Here is a 21983-nt window from a genome sequence, read left to right as displayed (position 1 = left end):
AGTTAGAAGCTCAGAATATTTTCCTTTGTCATTCTAGACCACAGTCCCAAGGGAATATGAAGTAACCACTGTGTTAGTCCAAGCAAGTGGAAAAACACACTTTGTTGACTATGCAGTTGAAGTCATTCAATTAATCTACACCAGTGTTTTTCATCCACTGTGCACGGTATCTCACGGCACACCAGTGTGCCACAAGATAGAGTCTGGTTTGCCGTGGGAGATTATATAATTTCACCTATTTGGGTTAAAAATATTTTATGCAACCCAGTAATTATAATCTGCAAATAAAGTGCCATTTTTGAGTGTCGGTGCTGTCTTGAGCTCAGCAGAGTAACCGTGTAACACTCTTCCATATCAGTAGGTGGCAGTAGGTAGCTAATTGCTTTGTAAGCGTCATATCTAATGCTTAAGCCAAGCCAATAATAAACAAAAGGTGAGTGACCCTAAAAAGGCGTTGAAGCTTAGGGATGGCTATGGAAAGCGAAACTAAAACTGACTACAAAGTAAAGAAAAACAGAATGCTGGATGACAGCAAAGACTTACAGCGCGTGGAGCAGACGGCGTCCACAAAGTATGTTCGTCCATGACATGACAATCAACAATTTCCACACAAAGAAGGATAGCGTCCGCACAACTGAAATAGTCTTGATTGCTAAAACAAAGCAGGTGCGGGGAATAGCGCTCAAAGGAAGACATGAAACTGCTACATGAAAATACCAACAAAACAGGAAAAGCCACCAAAGTAGGAGCGCAAGACACTACACAAAGGAAAACACCAAAAAATTCCAAATAAGTCATAGCGTGAAGTGACAGGTCGTGACACTCACTTTGAGACAAGAGTTGTAGTGATGCGTGGTTGGTTATGGTTTGAATTCGTATCCAACAATTGCAACAATGACTTTTTACGGTCAATATCAACTCCAGAGTTTACATTTTTAATGTTTTCTGCTTTTGGTGTGCCTCCACATTTTTTCAATGAACAAAAATGTGCCTTGGCTCCAAAACGGTTGACCAACACTGATCGACACCACACTGGCCAAATATTGACCCCCTTACCAAGCGTGTGACCATCTTGACAAAGATAAGCTATCTATTTTCGAGTATTATAGATATGCGCAGGGTACAACTGGCACAGTGCAAAAATCATGCTTCCTGGTCACATATCCTCCCTAAACTGTTGGGACTTGACCCTTTTCCTCAGTGGCTTACTGTATCTTAAATATATCAAAGTGCTGAGGCACAATTCCGACAGCTACTGCCTGGGAGGATGAGGCCATGCTGGAATCGTGCTTCATTGGTTATTTCCATCCTTGCGACCGCATGCCAGGCGTGAAACGCGTTTAAGGAGAGGATCAAAAAATGGAGCATGCAAATTGGGAGCAATATCAAGATCAAATCTGCCCGCGGTGTTGCCCACATAACTGCACAAATAAACAACGGAGTGGAAATAAATGTCCGATTGCAAGCCTACCCCCCAACCCCAGCTGGATGGTCCCCTCGTCAGGCTACAGAGGAAATGCAGCCGAGCAGTCCATATGATTCCAACATGCAACACGGGAGGCATATTTTCTGTCCACTTATGTTCACATCCTGCGGAGCAGTAGTGAGTGGGAGGGGATGGCGAGATAAGAGAGGTATTGGATTTGCTTGACGTTAGCGCCCTGAGCTGTGCTGAATGATTCCCCCCTCCTCCCCCTTGTCCCTCCCATACTATTTGCCCTAAATTCTGCCTCCCTTGTATAAATGTGGTGAATGTGCATGCAGGTGACGCTGCTAGTATGTGCAGTCCTTCACTGATCTAATTTTAGGATTCTGTGTGTGATTCGTGTCAACTAGTGAGGTGAGAGTGGGAAAAAAATGGTGGTGATGAGGTAATCCTCTTTTCTTTTTTTTTATTTGCCTGTCAATGCACGTACAGTGGAAACATAATCCAGCTGTAATGAATTACCAAGCGTATCCAGTCATGGGATGATGGTAAGCGTCAAGGTTCTTTTCTGACTGCAGTGCAGTGGTGTGAGCGCAAAGATTGCGCTTCTATCAGCTTCATTATGATGACCGTTTTGCCCTTTGAGCGTGATGAGACTGTCTCTCATGTGGGGAAAGCAGAGGGTGGGTGTGCGGATCGCATCTGAGGAGCAAACTTGCAGAAGAATGGCACGCAGCTACTAACTCTGTAAAGTTACCACATTTTGCAAAAGAGTATTTCAAAAGAGGCCCTGCAGTGTCTTCCCAAGGCAGGTCACGCTCAAGTTTTGGACTCACATGACATCTGGGAGATAAAAAAAAAAGTGTTCGGGTGAAGTTTTCCGTAGATTTTACGTGCATGTTCAAGCAGGATTGATCTGCACCTGTGATAAAGCTCCATTCCAAGACAAGGACACAATATAGAGAACACCCAAGGACATGTGAAGTGACATTTATGGAGTACTTTCCCTGTATAGTTTATGGAAACTGAAGTACGGAAAGGGGGTAGCATGGTGGAACAGGGGTTAGTGCATGTACCTCACAATATGAAGGTCCTGAGTTCAATCCCAGGCTAGGGATCTTTCTGTGTGGAGTTTGTATGTTCTCTCCTTGACTGCGTGGGTTCCCACCCCCGCCCCCCCGATCTGGAAAGAGACAAGCGGTAGGAAATGGATGGATGGATGGAAGTACGGAAAGGATTTTGGAAAGCCTGCAACTGGCCGTAATAAATTGTTGGGGCAGATAATATTAAAATAAACCATTACATACATACTTACAATCAATCAATCAAAGTTTATTTATACAGCCCTTAATCACAAGTACCTCAAAGGGCTTCACAAACCACAACAAAATCCCCTGACCTGAATCCACATCCGGGCAAGGAAAAATTCTAAAAGCCCCGGTCATAGGAGTTTTTTTTTTTTACTTTGGGTGACAGCAATGTGTCATTTTTCCAAACTGTCCAAGTCCCAGACAGTTTGAATGCTTCACAAATACTGTTATAAATAATCAATAACCATGCGATGCACAGAATACGGAAGATTGACATAGGTATTGGAACAAATGCTCACGTTAGAACAACATATTTAGGCTTATCAAGAGCGATTTTTTATTTCTATTCAATGAGATGGATCTGAGAGATGGTTTGCTGGATCGCCGTCTCTGTTCGTGTTCATACCAAAAGCAATGAATGGCATTGAGGTCATTGCGCTTGTGTTATTTTAAGCCGAACTCCTCCAATCATGCCATAATGCAGTGGTGTCCAAAGTGTGGCCCGGGTGCCATTTGCGGTCCGCATCACAAGTTTTTTGGCCCGCGGCATGTTGTTGGAATAAAATCAGACAAAAAAACAACAGTAAAAATGTATACATAATCAAATATGGCAGTTAATATTAATACTAATATTAATACAAAGCAGACACATTTGTCTGTAAATGTATGTCTGTAATAGATTTTATTTTTTATTTTTTACAAAATAAAATATCAAAATGGCCCGTGCATGCTTTGACTCGTCAGTGTGCGGCCCTTTGTGGAAAAAGTTTGGACACCCCTGCCTTAATGGGTCTAGTTTTGTGCCCCCTGTGATAAGACAGGGCAATCACCAAACTATGACTGAGGATGGTGTGGCGCGGCTGGGAGAGTGGCTGTGCCAGCAACCTGAGGGTTCCTGGTTCAATCTCCACCTTCTACCATCCTAGTCACGTCCGTTGTGTCCTTGAGCAAAACATGTGGTTCCTCGTTAGTGCCTTGCATGGCAGCTCCCGCCATCAGTGTGTGAATGTGTGTGTGAATGGGTAACTGTGGAAATAGTGTCAAAGCGCTTTGAGTTCCTTAAAAAAAAAAAAAAAAGGTGGAAAAGCGCTATACAAGTATAACCCAAGTTTACACTGCAGGCCAAAGTGGCCTAGATCTGATAATTTCGAAATCTGATTTTTTCCAGCTGACTTTACACTGCAAGTAAAATGTGATCTTTATCAGACTCCAGTGTAAACGCGCACAGGTCCAAATGTGGCCTTGACGTCACTTGGATGTGCAGTTCGATTAAGTAAAAACAAAGGAAGTTTGCCGCATTCTGTAAATGAACAAGGAAGTCGCGACCACTACTATAAAATACTTGTTGCCACACCTTAATAATGTGTGTTTCTACCTGAAAATAAATAAAAGTAATATCATTTATTAGTTTATATTTATAGTGTAATATATTTGAGGGTTCTAATGTTCTAACATGAACATCAGCGTGAATATATGTTAGCTTTATTTTTTTAACTCACTTATGTAAACATCCTACACAATGTATGTAACAAGTAAACAAATATGCCAGAGGGTCAATTACAGTCCTTCAACAATCACTATTTCTTTCAGAATCAAAATATAGATTAAATATTAGTATCGACCTATTAGTTGATATGGAAACGATAAAAAAGGTTTTTTATAAAATATTTCATGACCATTAATGTATATTAGTAACCTATCATTTCAAACAGGTATATTTCCAAACAAAATGAAATAACTAAAGTTGCACCAATTCATAAGACTGGAGACAAACATCAATTTACAAATTATAGACCGGTTTCTTTAATCCCACAACTTTCTAAAATCATTGAAAAACTGTTCAATAACAGATTAGAGGGTTTCACAAATAAAAATAGAATACTCGAAGAGAACCAATATGGATACAGAGCATATGTTTCAACTTCAATGGCTTTAGTAGAAATTACAGAAGAAATTACCAATGAAATAGATAGTAAAAAATGTGCGGCAGCATTGTTTATGGATCTAACTAAAGCATTTGACACAATTAATCACAATATTTTATTCAAAAAAACTACAATGATATGGCATCAGAGAGTTAGTCTTAAACTGGATAAGAAGTTATCTAACGAACAGGAAACAATACGTGAAGCTAGGCGAACATACTTCTACGACTATAAATATATCCTGTGGTGTACCTCAGGGATCAATACTAGGACCTAATTAATTCAATTTCTATATAAATGATATTTGTAAAGTTACAGTAGATTTCAAGTTAGTATTATTTGCGGATGATACAACAGTGTTTTGTTCAGGAGAGAACACACAGAAGATAATACAAATAATAACAGAAGAAATGAACAAATTTAAAAAATGGTTTGATAAAAACAGACTATCGTTGAATCTCAGTAAAACTAAAATAATGCTATTTGGTAACAGTAGAAGAGAAAGTCAAAGACAAATACAAATAGACGGAATAGAAATTGAAAGAGTAAATGAAACCAAATTTCTAGGTATAATGATTGATGATAAATTGAACTGGAAATCTTATGTAAAAAATATACAACATAAAGTAGCAAGAAACACATCAATAATGAATAAAGCAAAACATGTTCTAGACCAAAAATCACTTCATATTCTCTACTGCTCACTAGTGTTACTATATATGAGTTACTGTGTAGAAATATGGGGAAATAATTATAAAAGTATACTTATTTCACTAACAGTGTTACAAAAAATATCAGTTTGAATAATACATAATGTTGGACAAGTGGTAGAAAATGGGATGGATGGACATAGAGAACATAAAAATCATTTGTTTGTTAAATCAAAGATACTGAAATTCCACGACATAGTGAATTTGCAAACAGTTAAAATTATACACAAAGCAAACTATAACCTGCTACCCAAGAATATACAAAAATTCTTCTCAAAAAAAGAGGACAAAAATATTCTTAGAGAAAAATGTAATTTCAAACATTTGTACGCACGTACAACACTTAAGACCTTCAGTATATCAATATGTGGAATTAAATTATGGAATGGATTAAGCAAAGCAATCAAACAATGTACTAATATGATTCACTTCAAGAAACTCTTCAAACTTCAAGTGTTTACAAAGTACAAAGAAGAAGAACCATGATAAACATTCTGAATTTATTCATCCAACCATTCTTTCATTCTCAAAATAATCTTACTTATCTCATCGTATGGAATATAACTTACTTCCCCAATGATTTATTTTTATTGTGATTACTTATGGAGTATATTGTGAATAAAGTGAGAACAGGAAGTGAACAAAAGTTTTAGCAACTGTTATGTAAAAGAAAAGGGGTAGGATTAAATAAGCTCCTACTCCTTTTCGAACATGTTGAAAAGAGAAACTTGAAATTGTGATGTATCATGTTGTATGTGTATGTGGACAAGACCAAGGAGCTGGTCATCGACTTCAGGAAGAGTATGACCCCGGTGGAGCCCATCAAGATCCAGGGCCGAGAGGTGGCAGTAGTGGGGCAGTATAAGTACCTTGGAGTCCATTTGAACAGCAGACTGGACTGGAAGGACAACTGCAATGCTGTTTACAAGAAGGGCATGAGCAGACTCTTTTTTCCTGATGACACTTAGGTCCTTTGATGTGTGCAGCAAGCTGTTGGAGATCTTTTATCAGTCTGTTGTGGCCAGTGCCCTGCACTTCGCAGTGGTTTGTTGGGGGAGCAGCAGCAGCAAAAGGGACTCAAAGCGGATTGAGAAACTGATCCAGAAAGCAGGCCAAACTATTGGTACACAGTTGGAGGTGTTTGTGCCAGTGAGGGACAGGAGGACACTGGACAAACTGTTGGCCATCATGGACCATCCTGCCCACCCACTCCACCAGACAATTGAGGGACAGTGGAGCTCATACTCCAACAGGCTCAGCTTCCTTCCCGCACTGTGCGATTAAAGAATTCCTTCATTCCACACTCCATCCAGCTGTATAATCACTTCCCATACAGCAATAGATAATATCCGTTTATCACCTGACACCTTCTATGTCAGCTACTCCTCTTTGTTTTTAATGTATATTCTATTTTCTGCTGGATCTACTCTCTATTTTATGCTGCGGCTGCCACGTATACTGTAATATTGTACATGGTAATTGGTATATATTGTATACTGTATATGTTATAGACATAATATATCTGCATATATAATATACTGTAACATATTAAGTACATAGTGTATATATTCACATATATGTTATATATTATATTGCTATATTTAGTCTATTTATACCTGCATTGTTCCATCATTGTAACTGAGCTACTGTGTTGAACAATTTCCCTTGTGGATCATTAAAGTTTGTCTAAGTCTAATTATGCTTGCATGTTCGAAATAAATTCAAACTCAATCAAAAAAAAACAATATTTGCACACTATTGACTATAGCTGGGTTGCAACCAAGTGATATAGAGGCACATACGGGCACTTCTCGGTTTCAGGTGATGGTTTAGAGCCCAATTAGGCTACTGTTTATGACCTGAATCTGTGCAAATTTGGGCGTATTTTCAAAAATGAAGAAGCAAATTTACAAGCGATTATGAAAAAAATTAATTAGAATGGGATTGAGTAAATTCATACAGTCTTAAGAAAAATAGTTTTTAATTATTTAAACCATTTTTTCCTCACCAATAGGTTACTGCTAGCTACAACCTCACTTCACTTTATACTTACGGTATTTAAAGAAGAAAAGATTGAAGGCACATCATGTCTTTACATCTGAGGGGTTCACACATTAAGCATGAATTTGAGAAAGACAAAGTTAGACTTATCCGTGCATCGCTAAGTAATGTATTTGATTGACAGAACGAGTGCCGTGCTGCTGTGATTGTGACACTAATGACAAAAAGGATACGTCTGTTTGCAGTTGATTTCCTGCTGTAAATATTAGTCTCATCTAAAATGCATGTCTGCAGTTGTTTTTATGATGTAAAGTTCATATTGTGTCTCATTATTTATCTATAGATGTCCCTGTTGTGGGATCTGAGCCAAGGATGTTGCTTGTGCAGCCCCTTAAGACACTTGTGATTAAGGGCTATGTAAATAAACTTTGATTGATTGATTGATTGATTGATTGATTGATTGATTGATTGTTGTTGTTGTTGTTCAGCAATGTTTGCTAGCAAAAAGGATTCAGTAAATGCTGTTGAGCCTACGAAACTTTTATTCGATAGAGTTTATTAATACTACTAGGATATTTTCTTGATGCTAACAAACATCACCAAAAACGTTTTAATGTGGTCATTCGTGTCAAATAAAGCACTTGGCTCTCCTGCACAACAGCGAAAACAACTAAGCATTTAGTTTCTGCTATGAAAATTAATAACAAAAATACGGTGAATGTGGACCAACAATCACAATATTTATTATTAGGATTTAACATGACATTAATTTATTTGCGCAACCAGGTCTTCATAGTTATATCTAGGCATAGGAACCACAAAAGACCACAAGACTAATGTAATCTCTCGTCCTTTCTTTACGTTTAGTTCTGCTATCAAACACTACCAATATAAAAACCATGTTTCCATATGAGTTGGGAAATCGTGTTAGATGTAAATATAAACGGAATACAATGATTTGCAAATCATTTTGTACCCATATTCAGTTGAATATGCTACAAAGACAACATATTTGATATTCAAACTGATAAACTTTTTTTTTTTTGCAAATAATCATTAACTTTAGAAAGTGATGCCAGCAACACGTGACAAAGAAGCTGGGAAAGGTGGCAATAAATACTGATAAAGTTGAGGAATGCTCATCAAACACTTACAGGTGTGCAGGCTAATTGGGAACAAGTGGGTGCCATTATTGGGTATAAAAACAGCTTCCCAAAAAATGCTCAGTCTTTCACAAGGAAGGATAGGGCGAGGTACACCCCTTTGTCCACAACTGCGTGAGCACATAGTCAAACAGTTCAAGAACAACGTTTCTCTAAGTGCAATTGCAAGAAATTAAGGATTTCAACATCTACAGTCCATAATATCATTAAAAGGTTCAGAGAATCTGGAAAAATCATTCCACGTAAGCGGCATGGCCGGAAATCAACATTGGATGACCGTGACTTTCGATCCCTCAGACGGTACTGTATCAAAAACCGACATCAATCTCTAAAGGATATCACCACATGGACTCAGGAACATTTGAGAAAATCACTGTCACCAAATAAAGTTCATCGCTACATCTGCAAATGCAAGTTAAAGCTCTACTATGCAAAGCAAAAGCCATTTATCAACAACATCCAGAAACGCCGCCGGCTTCTCTGGGCCCAAGATCATCTAAGATGAACTGATGCAAAGTGGAAAAGTGTTCTGTGGTCTGACAAGTCCACACTTCAAATTGTTTTTGGAAATATTCGACATCGTGTCATCCGGACCAAAGGGGAAGCTAACCATCCAGACTGTAATCGACGCAAAGTTCAAAAAGCCAGCATCTGTGATGGTATTTGGGTGCATTAGTGCCCAAGGCATGGGTAACTTACATATCTGTGAAGGCACCATTAATGCTGAAAGGTACACACAGGTTTTGGAACAACATATGCTGCCATCTTAGCGCCGTCTTTCTCATGGACACCCCTGCTTATTTCAGCAAGACAATGCCAAGCCACATTCAGCACGTCTTACAACAGCGTGGCTTCGTAAAAAAAGAGTGCGGGTACTTTCCTGGCCCGCCTGCAGTCCAGACCTGTCTCCCATCGAAAATGTGTGGCACATTATGAAGCGTAAAATACGACAGCGGAGACCCCGGACTGTTGAACGACTGAAGTTCTACATAAAACAAGTATTGGAAAATAATTCCACTTTCAAAGCTTGAACAATTAGTTTCCTCAGTTCCCAAATGTTTATTGAGTGTTGTTAAAAGAAAAGGTGATGTAACACAGTGGTGAACATGCCCTTTCCCAACTACTTTGGCATGTGTTGCAGCCATGAAATTCTAAGTTAATTATTATTTGCAAAAAAAAAATAAAGTATATGAGTTTGAACTTCAAATATCTTGTCTTTGTAGTGCATTCAACTGAATATGGGTTGAAAATGATTTGCAAATCATTGTGTTCCGTTTGTATTTACATCTAACACAATTTCCCAACTCATATGGAAACGGGGTTTGTATTTACTTGCAGACTTTGTAAGTCTTTCGGTGTCATACATCAGACATATATGATAATAGCTTCAATATAGAAGTAACTTGTTTTTCCACTCTACTATTACTTCAATTGAATCATGAATAGGGATGGTACTGGAACTTGGTATGATAATGGCTACGGTAGTAGAGGTGAGAATCTTTGGGGACCTCACCGTTAAATTGTATTCAGGGGTTCCGATTCCACTATAAATAAACTATTTATATATATTTAATTAGTATATTGTATATTATTATTGTGTATTTCGTACTTTTTGGTTTTCAGATGCCATCGAGCACAGCCTATATTCGTGTTGTTTTATTTTTGTTGCCTTCTAAAACCACATAATTGTTATGATCCCACATGGCAGTTTGGACATTAACATGAGTTTCCTGTATTTTGTATTATTTCTAAACCAGCGTTAGATTTTCATTCTACATCCTGTCTGCATTTGTTTCCCAGCCACTTTACTTCTGGCTTGAGCACCTGTCCCCAGTTTGTTATTAAGAGACTCACTTGTCTGTAATAGCGAATCAAGAAGCTTCTTCTGCTGTCCCCGTTCAGAGGTTTTTGCTGGTTAATTTGTTTCACTGCTTTCTATTTCTTTTAGTGTTTTTGTGTTTTGTATACAAACGTTTGTACCTTGACAAGTGTTTGTCTTCTGTGTACTTCCAGCACTGCACTAGATTTAATTTACTTTTTTTACCCGCACGCTGCCTTTCTTTGCTCTGCATCCTGGGTTCCAGACCAGGGAAGTTAACAGGAATGCCCAGAACCAAGCACAAAATGAAGCAAAAGTAATGGAAGCAATGTAGATATTCTTCAGTTCTTTCTAAACTTTATTGCCTTCTTTAGTTCGCCAAAAGCTGTACTTACTTCCCACACAGTATTCAAACTAGTGCACGTTTCTGTGTCACTCTTGACGCCAGGAACACAACACTTCCTCATTAAACATAAATCACACTCATGGCACGATGCATTCACAAACAGCGGAATTCTGAGCATATTCATTGCAACACCAGCAGGTTGTTGCACAAGTCTAACAATATAGCAATTGTGTGTGACTTTTTATCTAAATTACTGTCCATATTATGCACACAATTGTATTTAATTGTGGAGGATTAATTATTATTTTTTTTACATTTATACAACATAAGTATTCAAATTATTATTCTGTTCAACTTGCGTGTGGCAGAATTGTGTTTAAAAAGGTACTGTAGAGTTTTCGGGCAATTTTTGAATGTTTTCTTTTTATTTTAATTACTGCTTCAGGAACTGTTTAAGAATTACAGTGCAGTCCAGATTTGGCAACGTTATCAGATATAATGTAAACGATACCCAATCCTTATTGATCGATTGACAAAGATACTCAAAACTTTCACGATCAACCATGAATATATATAAAACAAGACTTTAACACCAGGGTCATTGATGCCTTTCCGTCTTGTCCTGGAACAAGAGCGTACCGAGGTGAAGAAGAAAAAATCTGGACATTTAGCTGTAGTGACAGCTAGAGGAGGAAAGAGCAATGAGGAGGATGAATGGATGGAGCTGATATGAAGGAAAATAATTAAGTAGGCTCGAAAGAATGGAGCAGTCTGTGTCTTCACAAATCAGCCACATTTTTCTGTCTCCTTACATTACATGACTTGACCCTGTGTCTGCGCAAGGTCTAACCTCTTTTCTCAGTCATCCTCAGCGCTTCTCTGTGCAGTCAACAAGCGTGTATTTAAAGGGGGATTTGAGGACGATTGCATCGAGTGACTTCATACTGTCACTAGACCGTATCCGACCCGATAATGCTTGACGTCAAAATGGACAAAAATGGGTTCCGCCCTGCAGCAAGCAGCATGGTTGCTGGCGGTATCGTCCCAAGAAGGGGATCCATCCATCAGCACCTTCTGGTACACCTCGTCTATCCGTGCCTTGCTGTACTTCTCCAAAGAGTCCGTCAAAGGAGGAGGCAGACTTTCATGGAGTTGCAGGCTTGGCGGAAGCTGTGCATCCCCAGCTGCACAGCTATCAGCCCTGGACCCCCTTTAGGAAGCTGATGACAATAAAGGTATTCTGATTCTAAATAAGATTCAAGACGGTGTCAGTATTTCGCCCACGACCTCAGCGTGAAGTGAAGTTTGTAGTGAATTACATTTACATAGCACTTTTTCTCCAGAGACTCAAAGCGCTTTTACATAGTGGAACCCAGGGTTGTATGGCATACTGGTACTAGTATAGTATCGCGGTACTAATGAACAAAAACGGTCTATACTCTGTTTGAAAAGTACCAGTTCCCATTGGGCATGACGACGCGCCATCACGTCATGACATTTCTGAGAGGAGCATGTTCGGCAGCGCACAATCACTGAGTACTTCAAGTAGACAAGGTGTGTAGACGCATTTTGGCCTAAAAACTAACGATAAAGGTGAAGCCATAACACAGGAAGATGTGCTTTAAGACATGGCTAGTTAGCTAGCTATCAGCAAATATCCATCCGCATTCGGCAGTGTTTTAACTACTTCTAAATCACTAATCCTCGCCGCCACAGCGACGAATAAAGTGAGTTTATTACAAGTATCGTCCCTGCAGGACGAGGAATAGCTAAACATGCTTCACAACACACCGTAGGATGATACACTAGCTCACCGGCGTCACCGCTAACAAAAGTTAGCGCTCCTCAATGTAAACAAATGCCATGGGTGGATCTTTGCCTGATATCCACTGTAATAACACCTAGTACAATAGCGGATCTATTTTTTTATCGTCATAGAATTTTTTTTTTTTTTTTTCCATTCATATTATGTTTATAAACTCAGGAAATATGTCCCTGGACACATGAGGACTTTAAATATGACCAATGTATGATCCTGTAACTACTTGAAATCGAATCGATACCAAAATTTGTGGTATCATCCAAAACTAATGTAAAGTATCCAAACAACAGAAGAATAAGTGATTTTTACATTTTAACAGAAGTGTAGATAGAACATGTTAAAACAGAAAATAAGCAGATATTAACAGGAAATGAACAGGTAGATTGAAAATCCAATTTTACAGCTTGTCCTTTATAACTTTGACAAAATAATAAAATGAGAAATGACACAATATGCAGGATATGGTTCCCATTTTTGTTATCTTTGGTATGACTCGTCCGGGCTTTGAACTCACGATCTACCAATCTCAGGGCGGACACTCTAACCAGAAAGCCACTGAGCAAGAATGGCTAGCTGTTTTAGTTTCAGAGAAAAGGGCCATGCAGTCAGCAGTGCTTGACTTCATGTCACTTAGTAGAGAATGATTGGTGGCATTTGAAACGGCAGGAGTGTCTGAATTGAGCGCATCACGTGCACGCACACTTCTCCTGCGCCTTAGTGAACATGCTCCTGGAGCTGGTGGTGTGACGTCATCGGGCTGCGACGGGGCTGAGTCTTGACTGGGCGGAATGATATTCCAAGACGTATAAACAGAAGCAATGTGTGTGTTTATCATACCGTTCTTGGGCTGAATTGGCAAGGAAGGAGATGCGAGTGGAAAGGGTGCTGAGGATGACTTCTGTGTGAGTCAAGAACGGGTTAGGGTTAGTCACCGGGCAAAACAAGACCCAACTGTGTGGTCCCCTCGTTTCTTTCCCGGAAAAGGTGTCGGTTCTCTGTAATCGTAATCTTAGAAATTAGCAAGTTCCAGGCGTCCACACCCCAGGAGAGATGTCCTCGTTCACCTCAAACTCCTTGTTCGAGCCATACAACAGTAAGCGGGTGTCTGTCTTCATCTATTAATATATCCTCCATCTTTTCTGCTCGGCTTCAAAGTGTAACACATCTGTGTAACACCTCAAGAGAGTACATTTGAAGAGGTAGAAGCAAACCTCACCTCAGCACTAGATGAGCTACTCCTCTACTACGAGCAAAACCATCTACACGCAAACCCTGTGAAGACCCAAGTCTGCTCATTCCATCTCAGGATCCAGGATGCGAACCAACCTCTTAACATCAAATGGTCTGGAACACCACTTGAGAACTGTACCAACCCTGTCTACCTTGGCGTAACCCTGGACCGCAACCTCTCCTTCAAGGAACACATCAAAAACCCCAAATTGAAAGTCTGATCCCGAAACAACATCTTACGGAAACTGACAAATTCCAAATGGGAAGCCACAGCACACACACTAAGATGTACTGCTCTGGCCCTGTGCTATTCCTCTGCGGAGTACGCATGTCCTGTTTGGGAGAGATCAATCAATGCCAAGAAATTTGACCCAGCGCTGAACAACACTTGCCGTTTGATCAATGGTTGCTTGAAGCTTACCAACCTGAGAATAACCTACATCTCCTCGCTGGCATTGGCCCTGCAGATGTGAGACGGGAAGTTGCCAGCCGAGTCGAGTTCACAAAAGCTACCAGTGATGAACGCGCCCTCCTCTATGGACGTGAACCCTCAGCCCAACATCTGAAGTCAAGGAGAAGCTTCCTCAGCAATGTCCAGCCCCTAACAATATCTCGGGAAGAAACCAGACTCCAGCTATGGACACAAAGACTAGAGAAAGACCCTCCTCCTATTGCATACTTGCCAACCCTCCCGAAATTCAGCGCCCCTGCCAGAAACCTTCCGGAAGAAATTTTCTCCCGAAAATCTCCCGAAATTCACCTGGAACTGGAGGCCAAGCCCCCTCCAGCTCAAACATGCACAGTTCGAAGCTTGAAAGGGAGGATTGCAGGCGGATCTGACGGCATTTAAAGTCATTTTTAAAAACGACTGCTAATCCTCCTCCTTTTCGACTGGACGCCCGCGTAGAATTAAAGTAGGAACACTCTGGAGGCAAAAGTTCATTAAGAGGGGCGGACTCACCGGCTCTCAGCCATGTTTCCGTCACACAGAGGAAGTCAAGTCCACGGGAAGTGAAGAAATCCTTCAGGTTAAACGTTTTGTTTGTCAAAGATATTGCGTTCACAAGACCGAACCTGGCGGGGGCCAGCACGTCCAAGGGCGCAGCTAATCCAGGTGGGGTCCGACACACAGCCTGCAGGTGGCGGTGGAGAGGAGCCACGAGGCGGGAAAGGAAGGCAGGAATCCGGCCAGGGGAAAACGTCGAAAAACCAACATAGAAGTTGATCATATCAGTCGGAAAAGGGCAAAGATCCAACAGTGGTTGGCGGTCATACACAAGCAGTGAGCTGACAGAGACGAAAACAACACAAAAACGAACAAAGCTGACAGCGGGAGACGGCAGGGCAAATCACATACTGGCGCCATCTTCTGGAAACTCGGAAGTGACGTTACTCAAATAGTGAAAGGTAAGTGTTGTTGTTGGGTTTTTTTTGTAACCAGCAAGCACAGTACAGTTAGTAGAACAACTGTGTTTTTATTACTGTGTATTTGAGAGGTGCCGTCTGAAATTCAACTATTTCTTTTATCTATATATATATAATAAAATAAATATATATAGCTAGAATTCACTGAAAGTTAAGTATTTCATACATATATATATATATATATATATATATATATGTATGAAATACTTAATTTTCAGTGAATTCTATATATATATGTATATATATATACATATACATATATATATATATATATATATATATATATATATACATACATATATATATATATATATATATATATATACATATATATATATATATATATATATATATATATATGAAATACTCGAGTTAGTGAATTGGCTGTAAATATACTCTCCTCTTAACCACGCCCCCCGCCCCACCCCCGACCATGCCCCCCCCACCCTCCACCTCCCGAAATCGAAGGTCTCAAGGTTGGCAAGTATGTCCTATTGACACGGGAATCCCCCCTTCTGAAGACCTGCCCCTCGGGTCAGAAACACCATGGGTCCAGTGGAAGACACTAAACTGCCTGAGAACAGAAACAGGGCAATCAAAAGCTGCTATGGCCAAATGGGGCTACAAAACTGGCCCAACCTCCTGCGAATGCGGAGAAGAGGACCACACAATGCAGCACTGCCTTGTCTGTCCTCTGCTACCAAAAAGGTGGAGCATAAAAGATCTCGCAGAGTTAGGCGACAATGCAAAAGACTGTTTAAAGAAACAAAAAACTGTCATATAACCACATGTTTCAAAGACACGAAAAGAAGAAGAATATCCTCCATCCATCTTCCTTTGCGAGAAACCCATTTTGGGGTTCCAATCTGTCACATGTTAGTTACATTGTGGTGATGATCGTGTTCTCAAGATGCGTAAGGGAAAGGCAAGAGGCCCCAGGATCAGCGTGCATGGCAAGTATAGAATAGAATAGAATAGAATAGAATAGAATATATCTTTATTGTCATTGTACATTGTACAGTATTTAATCTAAATAGGCAAAAATACAATGAAGGGAATTGTGTCGCTGAGAAAAATGTTTGGAAAGTGTTTATTCAGCATAGCTAAATTGGGAAATACTAAATGGAATGTAGTATAAAGTTAACAAAGAACATAACAAGCAAAGCCAGAAACATAACTGGGTGAAGATTGGAACCGTGCTAACTGCACGGCAGGGCGTGCATAAAAATGGAAATGATTAGCCTTACAACAGGCGGAAACGCTAATCATGATGACAGACAGGTGTGTGCATGAGGATCCTAGCAACAGAATGTAAATAAAGAGAGTCGAGTGACACTAGGAACAAAACTGCACTTAAGCATAGGGAGACTACTAGTAAACTTAAACTAAGACATGAGCAGGACAAGAATAATAATGTGAAAAAAAATTCCCTTTGAAAATTGTGTAAAGTCGGGTCATTCCTTCTAAGTCCGCAACCATCCGGAATCTACTGTCCGCCCAACTGGCCAAGCACATGTGTTGGAGTCACAGGAACACATTGCGGATAAACAAAAGGTGGCAAAATGATCACCTACAATAATTATTAGATGACCTCACAAATATTGATATGAACATTAAATCCATTTGAAAAAGGTGAATTTTGTGTCCTTGCCTCGATCTTTGTACATTGTTGAAATCAAAGGTTGGGGAAGCCCAAACGACCACCTCTGTATGTCGCCAAAGTATTCAAAGTGGAAATGCACGTTGTTGGTATAAGCATCGTACTTTTCCACGCTACTCTCCCTCTAGATACGTTACATCTTTGCCGTGAAAAAGGGGATGCATGCGCCGGGTTTTTGTGTGGACACAAGCTAAATACATGAGTGTAAAATGCAAACGTATTTCCTGAAAAATCCTTTTGACTCGCACATGCAGTAAAGGTCAGCTAATGTACCAAATGGTACCAGTTCAGATCTTCTCTCCTGGGTCTAATTTATTGATGCAGCAGGCCTGTGTGCAGGCTGCATGTGCTTAAGAAAGCTTTGATTCCTATTTGTCATGAGAGGCGACACACAGGCTCAAGCTCTCCAGCAGTATCAATGTGTACCCACTCCTCTACCTTCCAATGTCACGGGCGCTATTTTCCAACCCAGCGAGGGGACTTGCGACACGCTGTCCTAATTTAGGCTGCCTGTTTTAATCCTGACTGCCGGTTACGTGAAGCCGCTAATGTGCACGTTTGCTTCCAAGGGCTGACTCATGATATAACAATAACACAAGCGTTTATAATAACAGGTGTGGATACAAGTGACACCTCCACGTATGTGTTGTCTTCCATGTATGTGTCAGCCTGCATGTCGCCTGCAGGGAAGAAGAAACTCACCTGTGAGTGAGGGTATGTGCAATTAAAGGAGATTCTCTTGTCACTTTGCTTTTCAATATCAACGATTGCATACAGGGTACTTTTGAGGTGTTGTGTTTCGAGCAAGTATGTTGCAGGGCTGTCAATAGGGGAACAATTGTGATGAAAAAGCAATTTGGTTAAAGCTAAAATCCATTCGCTTCTTGAGAACAGCTTGCCCTCATTGATTTTCAGTGGATATTCAAGAGTGGAACATGTTTTCAACCAGCATATACACTATATTGCCAAAAGTCAATGGCGTTTTAAAATCGTGTTTTTATCACCTTCGACCTGTAGTAAAGGTTAAACCGTTTTTATCTTTTAACCATTTTGAACAAGTCGTGCATGCTTTTATTTCAAGTCGCCTGGACTACTGCAATGCACTTTATGCTGGCATTAGCCAAAAAGCTCTCTCCCGGTTGCAGTTAGTCCAGAACGCGGCAGCACGACTTTTAACAGGGGCCAGGAAACGCCAGCATATAACCCCAATTCTTCAGAGTTTGCACTGGCTCCCTGTTCATTTCAGAATTGATTTTAAAACATTGCTGTTTGTTTTTAAATCTTTACATGGACTGGCACCTCAATATATCTCGGACCTCATCCAAATTTACATTCCTGCTCGCGCTCTGAGGTCCGAGAGCCAGTTCCAGCTCGTGATGCCCAAGACCAGACTTAAGACCAGGGGAGACAGGGCCTTCTCTGTGGTCGGCCCTAAGCTCTGGGACACTCTGCCCCTCCATGTTCAAACTGCTTCAACAGTGGCGTGTTTTAAGTCTCGTCTTAAGACCCACTTTTATTCTTTGGCTTTTAACACTACGTGAGTTGTGTGGTCCTCTGTCCTCTGATGTCCTCTGTGTTTTTTATACACTTTGATTTCTATTTTACTGTTTTAATTTATTTTACCCTTTAAAATAGTTTTTAATCATATTTGTTTTTATATTGTTTTTTTATATTGGTTTTATATTTATTTATTTTTTGTTTTTATTCAGTCATTGGTGGAGCATAATATTGTTGTTTTTTTTAATATTGTTTTTAACATGGCTGTGCAGCACTTTGGAAACGTTATTGTTGTTTAAATGTGCTGTATAAATAAAGTGGATTGGATTGAAAAGTATTTGGCCACCTGCCTTGACTGATATATGAACTTGAAGTGCCAACCAATTCCTAACCCATAGGGTTCAATATGATGTCGGTGCACCTAAGCGGCCAAGCCCAACTCCTGAAAAACAACCCCAAACCCTAATTCTTCCTTCACCAAATTTCACACTCCGCACAATGCAGTGCGAAATGTACCGTTCTCCTCGCAACCTCCAAACCCAAACTCGTCCATTAGATTGCCAGATGGAAAAGCGTGATTCCTCACTCCAGACAAGGCGTCTCCACTGTTCTACAGTCCGGTGGCGACGTGCTTTACACCACTGCATCAAACTCTTTGTATTGGTCTTGGTGATGTATGACTTAGATGCAGCTGATCAGCCATGGAAATCCATTCCATGAAGCTCTCTGCTAATTGGAGAGGCACATGAAGTTTGAAGCTCAGTAGGAACTGACTGTGCAGAAAGTCTTTGCACTATGCGCTTCAGCATCCGCTGACCCCTCTCTGTCAGTTTACGTGGCCTACCACTCGGTGGGTGAGTTGCTGTTTTTCACAAACTCTTCCATTTTCTTATAATAATGCCGACATTTGATTTTGGAAGATTTAGAAGCGAGAAAATTTCACGACTGGATTTGTTGCACAGGTGGCATCCTATGACAGTTCCACGCTGGAAATCACTGAGTTCCTGAGAGCGGCCAATTCTTTCAAAAATGTTTGTCGAAACAGTCTATATGCCTAAGTGCTTAATTTTATACACCTGTGGTTTCATACACCAAGTGATTAGGACACCTGATTCTGATCATTTGTATGGGTGGCCAAATACTTTTGGCAATGTAGTGTATTTTGTTTTATAAGAGTCAAATCCACAAGCAAACAGTTCATAGTTGAAACAGTGCCTCCCTTGTTTGCTGTTCTAGTCATTGCTTTCACTCACAACACATCAGTATGACCTCGGTTTTCGTATAATTCGTTTTTCAACTGCAATTTTTTCTGAATGTTTGTGTCGGTTATCGTTCGGCCAAACATTGTGCATCCCCTCAAGTAGAAGTCAGTATGAGGTTTATTTACAAGAGTTTGGTGTCAGCTAACATATTAAGGATGAACTACAAGAAAGATTATTTCAAATAAATAGTTGCTTACAAGGTGACCCCGAGATGCAGAGACAGCAAGCACTTGCAAGTGAAAAGGTAACTTATTAAGTACAAATGAAAACTTGCGCAGCTCGGAAGTGCACAGAAAACTAACAACTGTCGAGGCATAGCGTAGCCACTAAACAATGAAATGATCCCGTCTGAAGGACGAGGCTGGCATATTAAAGTAGCCAGATTATGTGTGGTGTCCTGATTGCCAAGCCTCCTTTTCACAGAACATCTGTGACCCCTGACCTCATAAATTCCTCAGGTGTACTCTTCAATCTTCCCATGAGAGTGGAGGACATAGTCATTTTTCCATGAGCTTGAAAGAGCACACACGCTCTGTATTTGCCTTGAGTGATCCCTATGAAGGTTGACAAAAGAGACGACAGAAAAAAGGGGGAGGATGTGAAGCTGCATCTCCGTCTTTTTACCGTCAAACACCCCCTGGCTGCTCTGCATTCTCACCGCCGCTCTATTCCGCTTCTCTTCCAACCAACCAATTGCGTACACTCGTCTTCATCAATGACATGGAGCTTCGTTATATAGCAAGAGAGGGAACATGGGGAGGCACTGGATGCAAAACAAAACCCCTTACCTTACTGTCCAGTGACAGGGGGAGCCACTCTCCTCCAGGAAGGGTTGAAAGTGGGCACATACACACTGGCGGCACTCATGCACACACGCACGAAGACATGAGAGGACTGGCTCTCACTGCAGGCTGCCGCTTGCCTGGGAAAGCCTGACGCGTTCCTCCCTGCAGGCACAAGCGCACTCTGCCATATCAAAGCCTCTTCGTTGGGGATGATCTATCCCCGGCACCATGGCTGCTGAGTGCTGCTGGTCCGTGCGGGGTCGACACGCTGGAGGAAGGACAGAAAAAGCCATGAAGGGGCCAGGCAGCAGCATCCAGGAGGAAACAATATCTCGGCCCCATCCAGGTCCTTGTATCCCCACCCCCTCTCTACCTCTCCTTCTCCAGCTCGCTCGCTCTCTCAGACACACACTCCTTCTCTCTGTTCCTCCCTGCCTCCTCCCACTGCCTCATTGGAGTGTCCTTAGAAGAAATAATGGCAGCGTATGCAAGTGTCTGCGCGCATGGAACGCATGAGTGTTTTCTTAAACGTCTGGTATCCAGTGACTGTAAGGAGAGCAGACCTCCCGTACACCTCATCACCTGGGATACCTTTCATCCGTTTGCCAACCCCCTCCTCCCTTCCCCGCGCTGTCTCCTTTACACGTAATCTGGGTGACATGAGAACATGAGGGTGCTGCCTACTGTGCTGCTGTTCCGTCAAATGCATTATCCATGGGATGAAGGGGTCAGGTATGGCAGATGGTATAAAAGGAAAAGGGAGGGGGCACAGTCATCTTCCTCGCAACTTTCTTAATGTGACCCAAAAGAAAAGTCATGCATCTCCAGGTCATTGCGTGAATGAAAACGTTCCCCTCTCTTTTCCACCACAAGCATTTCTTGAATAATTTACAGAGCAGCTATAAGACGAGGCACTAGGCAAAAAAATGTATTTGGGTCAAGTCATGCAGAAATTACTGGCAGCGCACGCAGGATCAGGATTTGGGGCATATGTGTAAAACATGGCGTTTGGATATGAGGAAGGCATGCTGTGCGAAGGATGTATGACCCCTGGCCTCACTTACACTTAACCGTGTAATATTGTATTGCCTACATACATTTTGTTTAAATCTAGCCTAAGTTAAGTACATTTTATCTCAATTTATGTTTGGGTTAATCTAAAAATGAATAAGAACAGTTTGCTAAAAGGTAGTCATTTTATTGTAGTTTTAAGAATTATTGCCATTAATTTAGATTTTCCCATTACCAAAAATGTGTCTCTTTTTGAAGTAATTTGAAGTATGGCTGTTTTTGCAGTGTATATACTACATTTTTTGTAGGACTGTCAAAAAGTGAATTTATGTGATTAATCACAAAGGATTATCACATTACTCTAGTATATACGCAGTTTAATAACGCAATTTATTTTAACAGGACATGCTCCAAATATTGTTTTACTAGGTTAGATAAAATCATTCAAACGAGAAATAACCTCTGGTTAATAATGATTAGTCAAATTTAGAATTGTGATTAATGTGAATACAAATGTGGTCATATGACCGCACAATTTTTTGTAATATGTTATTTTATAAGCAGATTTCTTTAATTGTAATACTTTTTTTC

The 21983-nt window shown here is 40.6% G+C and overlaps 1 protein-coding gene across 3 annotated transcripts in view; it reads right to left on the bottom strand.

Annotated features, from left to right (window-relative positions):
• Nucleotides 1–20826, bottom strand: part of LOC133549720 (serine/threonine-protein kinase PAK 6) — a 72697-nt gene extending 51871 nt beyond the window's left edge. Inside the window, exons 1-2 of one of the 3 annotated variants that reach the window (XM_061895434.1) lie at nucleotides 20385–20826; nucleotides 2503–2609 (exon numbers count right to left, since the gene is read on the bottom strand). The gene's annotated coding sequence lies outside the window, so the exon portion shown is untranslated. Of the gene's footprint in view, nucleotides 1–1471; nucleotides 1567–2502; nucleotides 2610–20384 lie in introns of those variants that run through there. The other 2 variants (XM_061895433.1, XM_061895435.1) reach the window with 2 other exon arrangements.
• Nucleotides 20827–21983: the final 1157 nt, after the last annotated feature.

Source organism: Nerophis ophidion, linkage group LG03 (genome assembly GCF_033978795.1).
Source record: "Nerophis ophidion isolate RoL-2023_Sa linkage group LG03, RoL_Noph_v1.0, whole genome shotgun sequence".
In the NCBI taxonomy this organism is placed as follows: Eukaryota; Metazoa; Chordata; class Actinopteri; order Syngnathiformes; family Syngnathidae; genus Nerophis; species Nerophis ophidion.
Note: the sequence above shows the minus strand (reverse complement) of the source record. Positions and strands in the feature narration are given on the sequence as shown.